The sequence below is a fragment of the Pleurodeles waltl genome, chromosome 6 (assembly GCF_031143425.1).
Source record: "Pleurodeles waltl isolate 20211129_DDA chromosome 6, aPleWal1.hap1.20221129, whole genome shotgun sequence".
NCBI lineage: Eukaryota > Metazoa > Chordata > Amphibia > Caudata > Salamandridae > Pleurodeles > Pleurodeles waltl.
The window spans coordinates 1,263,217,127-1,263,234,050 of record NC_090445.1 but is presented as its reverse complement, the minus strand read 5'-3'; positions in this window follow the sequence as shown (position 1 = coordinate 1,263,234,050).

Here is a 16,924-nt window from a genome sequence, read left to right as displayed (position 1 = left end):
GGGTACTCCCAGGGTCTCCCTTTTGTGTCACAGGGGTGGGGAGTCATGTAACTATGAGCAGGGTCCCTATATAAGATGTTTTATAAGCCCTGGTGAGGGGAAAAAATGCTCATTTCAATGTTCTCCCTATTGTAGATACTGGGCTCCACAGGCTAACATTTCAATATTATATTTTATATTCAATGTAGGAGGGAAAAGCATAGACAAGTCATTCAAAGACTTAAAAGATTTATTGTGATAAATCCAGCAGTTTGCCATTTTTGTGAATTTATCATAATGTGTACAGAAAAGAAGTAATAAGGCTTTTCTTTCTGTAAGCCAAACCCCAGCCTTCTGCAAGTCTCCTCTGATTGGCAGAGCTGCTTGATTAAGTGATAGGTGGCTGTCCAGAGGAGAGGCTTTCTGGTGAAAGGAAGCTCTGGGGCTACACAGGAATGCCATAGCAGGGGTAGGGGTAATAAAACATACAGCCTCAAAGGAGAGCAGGACAGGCAGGGAATATCAGATCACCTAACCCCCGCTTCTGGACCCCTCAGTTAAATACCAGGCTTAAGGAAGGAATTTGTTGATATTAGGAGGAGGAGAGCAATGGAAATGAGCCACACTGGGGGTTGGTTTAGTCAGCTTTGACTGCTCTGCTGAAATTTCAGCCATCAAGGATTGTGGAAGAATGTTGTTTTCTGGGACAGGAATATGCTGCACTTTGGAGGAAGTGGTCATGCATCTGGGTGTCACCTTGCATTCTATTCATCGTGATGCCCAGGAGCTGGGAATAAATATGTGAGAGGTGCATAGCTGCTCAGATCTGCTGCCTGAAACCACAAGAAGTAGAAGAACTGCCCTGCTGCACAATCTGGTTCTACAGCCCTGGGGACGGGGACTTGCTTCAAGAAGGACTCAGGACTAGACTCCCTGCAGCTACAGGTTAACAGAGCTTCACTGCATCATCTCAGCAGGAGTCCCCAGCCTGGAGTGCATCCAGTGGACTTTTAAGGATTTGGCCAGGTGCATTGTGGGAATTGTGCTCCATCTTTTCCAAGGACCATCCAGAGATTCCAGACACTTGGATTTGTCTTATGGGCCCTTTGAACCTGCAAGGGGGACTTCAGGAAACACCTGAAGGTTGAAGAAGTTTGGTAAAGTTTGTGTTTCTAAGCACTAGAAAATTCTCCCCGGTTCCCTACATTGGATTTTTTTGTTTTGTTGTCTATTTACTCATACAAATATAACCTACTTTTTTTAAAATGGTGTGGGATTTATATTGAGTGTTGTGTCTCACTTATTTACTGTATTCGGTGTTTTAAATGCTTTACACTCTTGACTCCTAAGTCAGGCCTGCCTGTTTAGTTACAGCTACTAAGGGTTGAGCAAGGGGATAATTTACTGAGACCTTTACTGAAACTATATTTGGTAAGTGGCCTTGTTGCCAGGAGTAGGTTCATACTTACCACTACCAATAACCCACTTTCCAACATAAAGTGACAGTAGGCCTTCGACTCTGTGCAAGGAGATGATCAGAGCTTTCACAACCATAGGGTATGATGGTCTACTGACATCACATGCTCCCAATCATCTCTTCACTCCTTAGCTAGAGTGAACTTGATAGAACGTGGTGTTCCAGACTATTCTTTTAGAGATGTCAGTGTGAGCCCAGGTGAGTGGAATCCAAAAGTCAATCAGCTCAGAGAAGAGACTGACACTGACCGTAACTGTTTCTCAGACCAGCAGCGGTCTTTTTGGGATTATTAAAAAAAACAATGTGCCACAGGAATAGGAATAGGAATAAAGATAATCCCAATGCCATGGCTAGTAAACAAATAGGCAACAGTATACTAAATAGTAGAAAATTAAACATGATCTGCCTGGGCAGAGGGAAGATGAAGACAAGTACAGGGCAGTTAGACAATACAAATGATAATATTCATAAAGTTATAATCCAAAAAACAGTAGCAGAAGTGCCAGAAGATATGATATTAGTGCATGTTCTCTTCCCTTACATCTTATATTGGACTTGGTAACCAAGGACAAAAAGCTCTCACATTTTCCCACACGCAGGTCATTGGAAATTTATTTTCTAGAGCATAATTGTGCAATGTGTAAACACAGTGTAGATTTTTGTTGTGCCATTTGTGTAGGGGTTAAAGGAGTGGTCAGAAAATGTAGTTTGCCAATAGACTGTTGTCCAGGACAGGCAAGCATTTCATCCATCACATTGTTTGTGATACCATTAGGGAATCATGGCAGGCTACACTTTCTCCATTTAACTAAACTGGTCTCGGACTTAGTTGTTCCTCAACATGTAACCCAAGTTGACTCCAACCAAACAATGCTCAAGGTGTAAATCCTGGTATCCTTGCCCTATTCCTGCCACTCACCTAAACATATATAAAGCATCAGAGACTTCCAGTTGTAGGTTTAAGGCATAGACCTTGCTAGTCAATGTGGCCAAGTCAAATCAGAGCTGAGGCTCAACTCTAGACACAAGTAACTCTTCTACACCCGCTGTTATGAATTGGAGGATGTCAGTCCAAACTCCATCCCTCTAACATGCCACAGTCAAAGACTGACCTTAATCCCAAAAGCCATACTCACCGCAAAGAGAAGAGGGAGAGAATCAGACACACTAGGTCACTCATACCAGTCTAAAACACATGTAACCTCCAGTTTCTAAATGCAGAAAGGCCACTGCATGGCTCAGTTCAAGACGGGACAACCATGTCCCTACATCCACTGCAGATGAAGAACATCTTGTGCCACAAAACCCTTTCTCAGCAAGTTGGCAATTAACTACCCTTGCGGAGTGAAGACACAGGATGACCTACACCACCCCCACTCACCAGCACCAGTCTACGGCTAGGTAAAGCACTGAAGCCTGAGCTGTTGCATGCCCATGTAGAGTGTACTGACTTGGTCCACCCATTCAACTGTAGCAGATCAAACCCTATTACCAGGATTCAGGTAGGTACATATGTGGCTATGCAGGTCAGTGGCGAAAAGCTGCTGTGGACTCCCCAACTAGCCTGCAATAGTCCAGATTTCAATTGAGGGCAACAAGTGTGGACATAAGCAATTACTTGACAAGTTCCCACTAGTGAGTACAACATGCCTTCCCAACTGACCAGCATAAGACCATGGCCCATTTGAGCACTTTAAGATTTTATCAAAGGCGGTTTTTCACAATTGTATTCAGGAAGCCATGTGTGGTGGCTGTGACCCACTTTGCTATGAAACACACTGTGAGCAACAACTCATGAAGAACTACAGTGTCCCACTCCTGAAACTCACAGATACACCAGCGTATAACCATATGAAATCTGCAGGAGTATCAGGAAATAGAAAGTGGTAAATGTCATTAGTCCACAAACCTTAGAGATCCTGCACCTCAAGGCTACCACATATTCAGAGGAAGAAGAACTGACTAAGGACACCACTCCCTCCCTATCTCCTGTCTTTGCAGCAACATGCATGAAGAGTGAAGAGTGAAAGTTAAGAATGATAGAAAATGCTACATGCACAGTTCTGAGGTGTAGGCCTAACTGCTTGTGTATAAACAGCAAATCAACTTTAGGCACATTTGGCCAGAAAAAAAACCTGCTGATGCTACTTCAACAACCACTGTTGTACCTACATGCCTTGAATGGTAACTCAACTAGTGCACATCTCAAAACATAAAACAATCAACAAAAGAGTGACAAAAAAATAAATATGAACCTGGATAGATACAGTAAGTGTGCATTAGGTGTGCATTACTGATCCCACCCCCTTCTTACTTTCATGGATGCCTCACGCTTATATTCTGAAAAACCTCTGTTTGAAAATTCCAAATATCAATGGCATTCAAGAAGTATATTAACTCTTCCTAACCTTGCCAATGGTGATTAAAAAAGTTATTCACTCAAGGAAAGCAATAAGGGGAGGAGACAAGGTGGTATGCACTTCATAAGGTTGGTGAAACAATTGGCAAGTAGACACATGTCCAGAGCAACGTCTTTACCCATCATTGTACAATAGGGCATGTCATGATGGGCTTTACTAGCTCAGAGTCATGTGAGAATGCATTAATTTGGATGTATCATTATGCGCTGCAGGAATGACACAAAATAGTGATCAACAATGCATATATCATGTGTTTTAATACTATTAATATAAAGTGAAGGATCCAATGTATCATTGTAGGTGCATTCACGTAGATGATTAATAATTCATTTATATTTGTGTTCAAATAGTGATTTTAACATGCTGGATTTTAATACATGTGCCCATTTATTCATGTACTTGGTAAAAGATATTGCGGTGAACTTACACATAATTATGTTTACTCATAATTTTTTGAGATATTAATTGAAGATGCATGTATGATCATGTATTTTGAATGTGCATTGAAGTATCATACTAAGTTAGTTTGACTAAATGTTGATTGTGTGTCCAACCTTCAATGTGGAGTTTGTTCGTGTTGCAATATACTTTATTTACAGGTGCACCGGTCTGAGTCTAAAGTTCATGAAAGGCATATTGTATATTTGAGATAGTAGGATAGGGAAGGAAATTTTAGCAAGGACAAAGGGAGCACTAACAAACCACAAAGGATCCTATTTGTTTGCTATGCTCCTAGAGGCACTAACAATCATCCTGATATTCGACTAATGGGAAGTGAACTTGAAGGGAGTTGCCAATTCCACCGGTGCATGGAAGATGAAAAACTACTGGTGTTGATAACGTAGATTCTCAAAGGTTCTGTAAGGTATAAATTGGTACTCATTTAGCTAGACAAGAGCAGAATCCTTTACCCTTTGCAAGAGCAGATTCCCCTAAGATTTAGAGAGGTACAGACCTCTCTGTTTCTAATCTGGTTGAGTGTCTTTATTCTACCTCTCCTGAGGTTTCTGTTCAACTAACACTTTCCTATTATTTTCCTTATTTCTTATATTTCCTGAGAAAGAATTAGGATTTGCCCTACATTTTTGCTAGAATATTTAGATTAAATACGTTTTCAAATGATTAGGCAAGAGGACAGTGACTTGTATACTGAGCATCAAATCCTATTTCATATCTTCTGTATTGCTGCAACTGAGAGTCTTGTATGCCTTATGCTTGTACAATTTAATCTGATTCAACGCTTTACTTCACCTTTGTTGATTCTGTACCCATATAGCATGTCTCTGGGACTCAGTTATATATGTTTGGCCTTAAATTTGTAATAAATCTTTGAACTTCAATCTCTGACTCAGAGATTTAGGGGGTCATTCCAACCCTGGCGGTAAAAGGCGCTTACCGCCAGACAGAAGACCGCCATAACACCGCTGCGGTCGCGGTAAACCGCCACGGTCATTCTGACCCACAACAGGCAAACCGCCAAAATCCCGACATCCACAAAAGTCCGCCACTCCAAAGGGCAGCGATAAACTGGCGATGACCAAACCTCCACCGTCACGCCAACAGAAATACGCCCATGCCATTACGACCCACGAATCCACGCGGCGGTCTTTCAACCGCGGTATTCTGTTGGCGGTAGACACTGCCGCGGTCGAAATACACATACTCGTACAAAACACTACCACATTGGACAATTCGAAATACACACACCTGATACACATACACACACCCATTACAATATAAAACACACACCCACATCACCCACAAACTTCCACTCCTAGAGATTCGTGAACACGCACCGAGAAAAGACATCCGAGCACCCAGACGCCCAATTCACTGTCACCCTGCAATATTAGCACGCACTTCACACAACACAACAATACACATCACCACACTTAGCACCACACAATCCATCCCACACATCACCCACACCACCCCATGGCACCTCAAAGACACCCCAGGTTCTCAGATGATGAACTCAGGGTCATGGTGGAGGAAATTGTACGAGTAGAGCCCCAGCTGATCGGGACACAGGTGCAGCACACCACCATTGCCAGGAAGATGGAGCTATGGAGCAGAATAGTCGACAGGGTCAACGCTGTGGGACAGCACCCAAGAAATAGGGATGACATCAGGAAGAGGTGGAACGACCTACGGGGGAAGGTGCGTTCCATGGTATCAAGGCACAACATCGCGGTGCAGTGGCCTGGTGGACCCCCACCTACTCCCCACAATTTACAACATGGGAGGAGCAGGTCTTGAACATCCTGCATCCTGAGGGCCTTGCAGGAGTTGCTGGAGGAATGGACTCTGGTAAGTCTCATCTTCACTACTTCACCCCCCACCCCACCTGCATGCCAAATCATACCCACACCCTCACCCCCACCCCCATCACACCTACCCCTTGCAAATGTCTCACCATCACAACCCACCCATCCCAAAACATAGCCCTGCATGCGACCACAAAGCATGGACACCCATCACCAAAGCATGCCCACTGCACATCCCCATCACCCCCCCAAACCACCGTCACAACAGCCCCCACAAAGGAATGCCAGCACTGGGGTACACGGGCCCCCACCCATTCCACGCCATTGGCACACACAGAAGCAATAACCATACTTTTATACCCCTGCAGGACCCGAACGCCAGGTCACCGCGCAGGAGGGTCCACAAATGTCCACTCTACCCCCAGAAGAGGCCCACAGTGAGGACAGCAGCTCTGTCGACCTGGATCTAGATGACCAGCCCGGTCCATCGGGGACCTCGGGACAGTCGGTTCCCCTCAGACAGTCACAGGCCACAGCAGACCTTCCCCACTCTGGGAACACCAGCACAGCACCCACCCAGCGGGCCCATACCTCTGTCCCCAGGACACGTCAATCAGCGGTGTGTCCACCACTACAGGGAACCCAGGCTAACCCAACACCCCAACAACAACAGGGACCTGGGGGCAGTGGTAGTGGGCACACGGTCCAGGGGACAGAGGCCCAGGGAAACAGGGGAACTGGGAGGGCTGCTGTGCGACAGGGGGGGGGCAGGCCAAGGGAACCCACTCTCCACGAGGCCCTCTCCTCCATCATGGGAGCATACCACCACTCCCAGGAGACGATGGCAACGGTCCTGGCCAGGTTTCAGGAGATCCAGCTTCTGCAGGAGCAACAGTATATGGGGTTCAGGGAGGAACTCAGAAACATCAGTTCCACCATGGGTACCATCGTAGTGGCCCTGAATCAGGTAGTCACCACATTGAGGGAGACTGTGGCACCTCAAAGGGCCCCTGTCACTAGCATGGACCAAGAACTGCCTACCACCTCTGCCGACGCTAGTGCACAGAAGGCCCCGACACAAGACCAACAGGCCACCAGAACCCCACCCCCTGCAGAAGGAGAACCACCCCGCAAGCGGGCCCTGAGATCTAGGAAGAAGACGGAGTAAGATGTCAAGACCCCCGCCAGCAAAGGATACCGCCCTGATTGTCATCCCACTGTCCCACATTGTCACCCTGTCCAACCTTAAACTGCCCATGCGCCACTTTCCACAGCCATTTTGACAATGCACCTGTGATTCTGATAGTCTGGACTCTGCCATGGACAATCCTCCACCATCACCCCTCACTGATTTGCAACCACCCATCCAATTTAGAGCACTTGAATAAACACACTTATTGCACATAAACAATCTGGAGTCTAGCTGTGATTTTAAAAAATGTATTATACACGACAGTGCCAAAATGTTCATTCACATTGTGATGCCAACAAACCGCTGTCACACAGCTGTAGTCCATGGGGAAACAAAGCAGATGTCATGCAGTGGGGCCCACATCTCTGAAAACGGAAGGGAAAGTCACAACACAGTTACCATACACTGGGGGGAAAAGTCAGACAGTAGAGAGGTAGAAGTCTTTAAGTAAATGTAATATGCCGGTGTGTACTCTTCCCTGTCTGTCATTGAAAATACTGCTGTATTATTGTGTTCCTGTTCTCTATGTCGTCCTCTTCGGCTTCCTCCTCTTCACTCTCCACAGTCTCCACAGCTGCTACAACACCACCATCTGGACCAAACTCCTGCAGAAAAGGCACCTGGCGTCGGAAAGCCAGGTTGTGAAGCATACAGCAGGCCACGATGATCTGGCACACCTTCTTTGGTGAGTACATTAGGGATCCACCTGTCATGTGGAGGCACCTGAACCTGGCCTTCAGGAGGCCAAAGGTTCGCTCAATCACCCTCCTAGTCCGCCCATGGGCCTCATTGTACCGTTCCTCTGCCCTGGTCCTGGGATTCCTCACTGGGGTCAATAGCCAGGACAGGTTGGGGTAACCAGAGTCCCCTAATAGCCACACACGGTGCCTCTGGAGTTGACCCATCACATACGGGATGCTGCTATTCCGCAGGATGTAGGCGTCATGCACTGAGCCAGGGAACTTGGCATTAACATGGAGATGTACTGGTCTGCCACACAGACCATCTGTACATTCATGGAATGATAACTCTTCCTGTTCCTGTACACATGTTCACTCCTGCTGGGGGGGACCAAAGCAACATGTGTCCCATCAATGGCACCAATGATGTTGGGAATATGTCCAAGGGCATAGAAATCACCCTTCACTGTAGGCAAATCCCCCACCTCAAGGAAAATGATGTAGCTCCGCATGTGTTTCAGCAGGGCAGACAACACTCTGGACAACACCTTGGAAAACATGGGCTGGGACATCCCTGATGATATGGCCACTGTTGTTTGAAATTACCCACTTGCTAAGAAATGGAGTACTGACAGCACCTGGACTAGAGGGGGGATCCCTGTGGGTTGGCCGATGGGTGACATCAGGTCTGGCTCCAGCTGGGCACACAGTTCCTGTATAGTGGCTCGGTCAAGCCTGTATGTCAGTATGACATGTCGTTCCTCCATTGTCGACAGGTCCACCAGCGGTCTGTACACGGGAAGATTCCTCCATCTCCTCGCATGTCCCAGCGGACGGTGCCTATGAAGGACAACAGCGAGCACAGAGTCAATCAACCCACAGGTACGTTCCCACAGCTTGCACACAACACGATTCACAATGCATTGAATGGCTTGTATGAGTGTTGATGCAAGGCCTAGTTATGTGTGACGCAGTAGTAATTAAGCCATGTGGGCCCTTGAAATGGCAGCTGCCTGACCTGTGAAGTGCGACAGTGGGATGTGAGGTCAATGCGCTGGTGTGGCACACCGTGGCGGTAGGCGGTCGAAGACTGCGGCGCAAAGCCGCATTGGTTAACATTGAACCCTATGGGTTTCACGAGCCAATGACGATGTGCGCCGGCGGTCGCGGTACGCACCGCCGCGGGCGTGACCGCCATTTTCTATCTACTTAATCACTGGATACCTGATCTTCCACAGGAGAGGACCTACACTGCAAGTGCTGCTGTGACCTCGGTCTGGAAGAGACAATGGCTGCTGCGACTGGGGAAAGGGCCCCTGCCTTCACTTCTGAAGAATTGGAGAAACTCGTGGATGGGGTCCTCCCCCAGTATGTGCTACTCTAAGGTCCTCCAGACCAACAGGTAAGTACACTGGGAGCATGATGTATGGGCTATGCCTGTGTTGAGTGGGGTGGATGAAAGATGGTGGGGAGGGGAGCGATTGAGGCATGCATCAAACGACAGATGAGAGCATGTGCCACATGGCAAGGGTGGGGATGGGGGGCCACTCACATTGAGCATGCAGAAGGTGATGTATTTTTTTCTCCCCCTGTACATGTCACATAGGTCAGCGCCCACCAGAAAGTCGCTATTTGGCGTGCCATCACCAAGGACGTCCGGACCTTGGGGGTCCACAACAGACGGGGCACCCACTGCCGGAAGAGGTGGGAGGACATCCGACGCTGGAGCAGGAAGACAGCGGAGGCTCAGCTGGGGATGGCCTCCCAACGTAGGAGGGGTGCCAGTCGTACTTTGACCCCCCTGATGTCCCGGATCCTGGCGGTGGCCTACCCCGATTTGGATGGGCACGTGAGGACATCACAGCAGACACAAGGGGGGGTGAGTACAAACACATTCTGCTGACTTTGCGCGCAGTGGAGGTATCTGGGTGGGGCAGGAGGGCTGTGGTTATCCCTAGGCCAGGGCGATTTCTGTAGGCTAGGCCCCTCCGTAAGGTATGGCCCTGTGCCCCCGCCCCCCACCTCTGTAGGGTGGCAAGTACAGCGATTCATGGCCCTGTGTCATCTATGTGTGCAGTTGTCGTCCATAGGCTTGTAGGCTATGTCCCACTGATTGAGTAGTCGACCCCAAGTGCGCGGCGTAGTGCAGGGGGCTTCTGTGTCTGTCCTCTCCGCCAACGGTGTCGCCTATGCATGTACTCACCATGTCTTTATTCCCCCCCCCCTTTTTTGTGGTCTTCCTGTTAATGTGTGCATTAGCATCATCAGGTGGAGGAGAAGTGGCATCGGAGCACGAGGGAGCTGCATCCCACATGGCCCTGGAGGGCAAAGCAACGGACTCTGAGTACACCAGTGGGACGGAGGGCGAGGGAGCGTTTTCCGTTTGAAATGGCTGTTTTCGCCGTGTTTTTATCGGCGGGGCTACCGCCCCGGAAAAGGTGGCGGATTGGTGGGTTGTGATAGGGTGGGTGGTACATTGACTCCCGCCTGTCTGTTGGCAGTGACCGCCGCGCTGTTTGTTTGTCCCGCCGTGGCGGTCGGAGTGTTAAAGTGGCGGTCTCTGTTGGCGGTTTCCGCCAGGGTCAGAATTCCATTTTTTTAACCGCCAGCCTGTTGGCGGGTTAGCCACCGCTTTAACACCGACCGCCAGGGTTGGAATGACCCCCTTAATGTGTGACCAAATAGGTTACACTGTTAAGTGACTTGAAGTCTTGATTTTAACTCATAAAATCCTAAAAAGGTCAGTTGAAAGAAGAGAAACAAGAAAATGGAGCCACGCATCATAACTAGTGTTTATGGTATGCATTGCAGGACATACAGTCAATTCATTAATTATTATCATTAGTAATTACACTTATTAAGCACTATTTTCACATTAAGGCGGTCATTCTGACCGCGGCGGGCGGCGGTCATTCTGACCGCGGCGGGCGGCGGTAGCCGCCCGCCATGCGGTCACCGCCACTTGGCCGCTCCGCGGTCAAAAGACCGCGGAGGCCATTCTGGCTTTCCCGCTGGGCCGGCGGGCGCCCGCCAAAGGAGCGCCCGCCGGCCCAGCGGGACAGGCCCTGCAACAATGAAGCCGGCTCCGAATGGACCCGGCGGAGTTGCAGGGGTGCGACGGGTGCCGTTGCACCCGTCGCGATTTTCACTGTCTGCAATGCAGACAGTGAAAATCTCTCTGGGGCCCTGTTAGGGGGCCCCTGCACTGCCCATGCCAGTGGCATGGGCAGTGCAGGGGCCCCCAGGGGCCCCACGACACCCGTTCCCGCCATCCTGTTCCTGGCGGTAAAAACCACCAGAAACAGGATGGCGGGAAGGGGGTCGGAATATCCGCCATGGAGATTCAGCCCAGCAAGGGGAAAACTGGCGGGAAACCGCCGGATCCCCTTTTCTGACCGCGGCTTTACCGCCGCAGTCAGAATGGGCTGGGAAGCACTGCCAGCCTGTTTGCGGTGCTTCCGTCATTTTAGCCCTGGCAGTCGCCGACCGCCAGAGTTAGAATGACCCCCTAAATGTATCCTGGCACTACATCAACCTTCTCCGAAACTTAGAAAACTGCCAGGTGAAATATCTCTTGGATGCAGTCCTTAGTTCTATTTGCCTAAAGAAGAGCTAGCTATTTGGGAAAGAACAAGATTTGTAGGTCCTTCCTAAATTGAAGGAGGCTCTTGCTGGCTCTTAAAGAGGCTGACAGTTCATTCCACAACTGGGATGCCCTCATTGAGAATGCCTGGCCTCCATGTCTCATTTTCCAAAATTGCAGAATGTGTGATAGATTGCCTGAGGAGGAGCTTAGATTCCTTGCTGGAAGGAAGTAGCCTTTGTGCTGTTTCCTTTATCGACTTATACACAACTCATTTTTTTTTATACGTAACTGCATGGCCATCTTTATAGGGTCACCAGGAGGACATTCATTTGCCTTGCAGCCCCTGGCCTCTTTGGGGCAAAGACAGCACCAGCAGCAGATGAAAAGGGATATTTTATTGACTAAAATGCCCCCAAATACAGAAAGAAAATTGTTGTTTGTTGAAGCAGCTCACTGAGATTTTAAGAGCTGCAATTTACAGCTGTTACAATTCAGCCTGTACAGTGGAGGTGTCTCCTGGCAACATAGCGCCAGCAATGCCACAGGATGCTCCAGGCATGGGAATGCTTGGCCTGGAGAAGTTTACTGTTGGTCTGCAAAGTCACATACAGGCAAACTGAAAATATGACAGGTATGCGGCTGGGACTACACAACTTTTATATGGGCCCTACAGTATGAAGAACACGAACGTGGCATTAACAAAGCAGTGGGCAGGAGCTACAGGTGAAGACTAAGGTACGTTGAAGAGCTGTCCGGTGTCCTAGTATGGATAGAAAAGTGGCTGAATGTTAAGTGCAGATATTGAGGTGTATGGCACACGTACACGTGTATCCAATTTCGGGAAAAACAGAGTTAGGCAAAAAAGTCAGGACTGGGATGTACTGATGCATGTGAGTCACAGTACTCATAAAATGGTGGTGTGTGTTTATAAGGCACATCTAATGTGCAAGGTAATGAGATTCAGGACAGAAGTACAGAAGTGATAGTAGTGGGAGCTGCAGTTATGAAGTCAGGTGTCAGTACCGGAAGAATAGAGGTGGGTGATCCACATGAAACAGAAGCTGTAAGGACAGACCTGCATATTGGTGCACATATTGTTACTAGATAACTGAGATGAATTATTAAGTTGCCTGTGAGTCCCAGTACTAAAATATCAGTGGTGGGTGCTTAGGTTCAGGAGACACATGGAAGAGCTGCATGTAAATCACAATACTAGAACAGCAGAGGTGGGGACTGCAGGTCAGGAGGTGAATAGCAAAGCTGTATTTTCATCCCAGTATTGGAGTAGTGTCTGTGGGAGATTATAAGATAAAAAGACAGCCATGTCTTTACTTAATTTTCAAGAAATGTGTATCAACACCTATACCCAGCTCTTTTCCATTCTATTACTTAAAGTATGTCTTGAGGATGGGCTAACTGGACGTTAAATGTTTCCATTCTGCCTCACCAGCCCTGAGACACAAGAGGACATGGCCATTCTATTCCTATGTCTGCTTCACCTGAGTATACAGTCTGTACACTTCATACAACCAGATTTCTCCGTGTGTATTGCAAAACTTTACTTCCACTACTTTACAAGATAACCAGCAGCAGCAAAGATTCTACTGCTATCATTATTCACTGCAGGCTGAAGCACTGCATGTTGTTACTGTGTACATGGCATGCATATTTAATAAATTCGATAATATGAATCAACATCTTTGCCAGTGGGTATCCTAATAATATTAGGGAGTGTAGGTCCGAGATTCTCCATCGAGCATCTAGGTGAACCCAACAACAAAGGACAATGGGCTGGTTGAAGCAGCGAGGTTATAAATGAGAAGAGCTAAGGGCCTGATACAGGGGAGACTCCTCTGTTATGACCGAGGAGTGTTGCCCCCCAACCCGCCAGCAGCAGCTGCAAAACTTTTACTCTATTTATTATGTTTGTACTATAAAAGGGATGGGGCCACGGGCGTGACAGGGACAGAGGGGGAGTGCACAGAACGCAAGTATGTTTAGCCATCAGTCTTGGGCTGGCCAAACACACATGCACACTGGGTTCTCTCCAACCCGGCAATGCGTTGCCAGGTTGGAGAGACTATGCAGAGGCTCCCACTCTGCTTCAGGGTGCCTAAGTAGCATCAAACATGGGCACCCTGTAGGATTGGACATAGTGCATGCTGGGAGCCGGAGCCTGCAGTCCAGTCAAGGAGTGGTTGGGGGCGGTGAGGTGCAGCACTGAAAAAAGGTAAGCTTTATTTTTTTTATTATTGATATTTTGTTTTTTTCCCCCCTCTGCCATGCGTCGTGCTGCCTCACCCCTTTTCCCTATGCTGGCCTGATTTCAACTTCTAGAGCAGTGTTCCCAGAGATCCACAGCAAGTATCACTATGGTCTGCAACTCCTTGTGCGGCAGGTCACTGGGATCTTTCTGGCACTACAGGTAACCCATGGTGATGATTCACAGCTTTCAATTAGCGACTGCTTAACAGCTCTGGACCATGTCTGCTAGTGCTTGAAGTGAGACAAAAAAGGTGTGAAGGCGGGTCTCTAAAAGGTGCATGACCACAGAAGCATAGCTATGAATCTATTCTAAGACGTGTGGCCTATGTAATTAATTAGTTTAAACAATGTAAATTAAAATTTAATTCTTCACAAAGTGGGGCATTTGACTATTATTTGCTCTGTGAGTTTTTCATTACTGCATCCAGATCCATAGCACAACATGCCTAAAACATGGCAGACCTATTGGCTTTACCAATTATTGTTACCTTGCATGAAATAAATGAGTGAAACAAATTTGTCTTGAATAATTAGAATGGAAAATATGTCAATTCTGAAAATATGAGACAGTGAATTAAATATAACTGAGGGCTTTGGAAGAAGTAGTGGTCTTTTGAATGTCTCAATTAGTTCACTTCTCCCCTCCAAATACCTATGCTCTACAGTCGCTGACTCTTTTAGACACTTGCATCCTTTTTCTTTATTATCTTTCTGAAATTCTCTATTTGCATATCTCTCTTTTCATCTTCCCTCTCCAGTACTGTTTTTTCACTCTCTCCTGAACATATTTCATTTGAGCTCCTCCACTTTGCCACCCGCCATTCACACAACACTCCCACTCACCTGTGAAAACTGCATTTTCATTTCCTTTGGGACTGGCAATGTTTCCACAGCTGTGTTCCTTCTTCACAAAGTTCCCCACAGTTATGGTTAGCACCGATGTGACCTACGCTCTGTAGGGAGGTCACAGATTGCATGTTCATAAAGTCTGAAAATATTTACAACCCATTTACAGGCAATGTTGGAAACTCACTCTGCCTTGGACCTCAGCACCAGAGTCCTCAACCAGAGTCCTCCATCATAAACACCCACAACCTGAACTCAGCTACACATCTAGAGGCGACTCAGCTCCCAGTATGCACTACACAGGAATTCTAGATCACCTGGAAAATCAAATGATCTTGGGGAATCTAAGATGAAGTATTATAAGCAAAATATAAGCAGAAAATGAATTGGTGATTTGGACTGCATTAAGGATTTACATGTATTTTTGATAAAGACATCTGCATCTTTCCCCCTGAAGTTATGGGCATGAATATAGGGCACTGTAGGGACGAGTTACAAAGTCGGCTTAAATATGCCCAGTTCAAGCAATGCTACCTGTACTTCACAGGCTAAGAAGCCTTGCCAGTTGTGATATGATGGTAACTAACTGCACCCAACTGTCACCTCTAGGCTAAGACCCGATTGAGAGATTATTCGGGATGTTCTACCCCAATATCCCCCTATTGAAGATATGCCATTGATCTTTGCATAATAATTTTGAGTTCCATATGCACAGTTGTCTTTATATTCTGGCATTGTTTGGTAACAATTTGATATGAGTTTGGTTGACTACTTATAATAATGTTTATTTTGGGTGTTTGCAGGTGCTCCAATGAAATGTCAAAGGTGGTCATTACAACATTGGCGGTAAAAGACGCTTACCACCGTGCAGAAGCCCGCCAACACACCGCCGCGGCCGTGGAATTCCGCCACGGTCATTTTGACCCACAGCTTGGAGTCCGCCAAAATTTAGGCACCCACACAAGTCATTCACACCAAAGGTCAGTGATAAACTGGTGAAAACAAAACCTCCACTGTCACGCCAACAGGATTATGCCCACACTATCACGACCCATGAATCCACGCGGCGGTCTATCAACCGTGGTATTCCATTGGCGGTACACACGGCCACGCTCAAAATACACACACATTTACAAAACACAGCCACATTGGACAATTCCAAATACACACACCTGATACACATACACACACCACTCCCACACATTCAATACAATATAAAACACACACCCACATCACCCACAAACCCCTACAACAACAATTGCGACTGAAGGCCCGAGAGAGACACCACAATCTACAAACAAGCATCCACAGGCACTCTACACCATCACCCACATAACATCCACGCACCTCACACAACACACCACTAACTATCATCCCACACATCACAACACACACCAACCCACACATCATCCACACCACCCCATGGCACGGCAAAGACACCCCAGGTTTTCTGAGGAGGAGCTCAGGGTCATGATGGAGGAAATCATCCGGGTAGAGCCAAAGCTATTCGGATCACAGGTGCAGCACACCTCCATAGCTAGGAAGATGGAGCTATGGCGAAGAATAGTAGACAGGGTCAACGCAGTGGGACAGCACCCAAGACATAGGGATGACATCAGGAAGAGGTGGAATGACCTACGGGGGAAGGTGTATTCCGTGGTCTCAAGACACCACATTGCGGTACAGAGGACTGGCGGCAGACCCCCACCTCCTCCCCCACAACTAACAACATGGGAGGAGCAAGTCTTGGCTATTCTGCATCCTGAGGGCCTCGCAGGAGTAGCTGGAGGAAGAGACTCTGGCCAGTCAAATCTTTAATACTATATCCCCCACCCTACCTGCATGCCAGAACATAAGCCCACCCTCGCCCTCACCCCCATCACTCCTACTCCTCACACATGTCCCAATATCACAAACCACCCATCCCAACACAAGCCCTGCATACAACAACAAAGCATGGACACCCATCACCAAAGCATGGCCACTGCACATACCCATACACCACCCTAAACCATCATCACACAAGGTCCCACACAGGAATGCAAACACTGGGGTACACAGTCACCCACCCATTGCACACCATGGCACACACAGATGCAATAATCATGCTTTTACACCCCTACAGGACCCCTACCCAACGTCACCGGAGAGGAGGGTCCAGACATGTCCACTCCACCCACATAAGACGCCCACAGTGATGACAGCAGCTCTG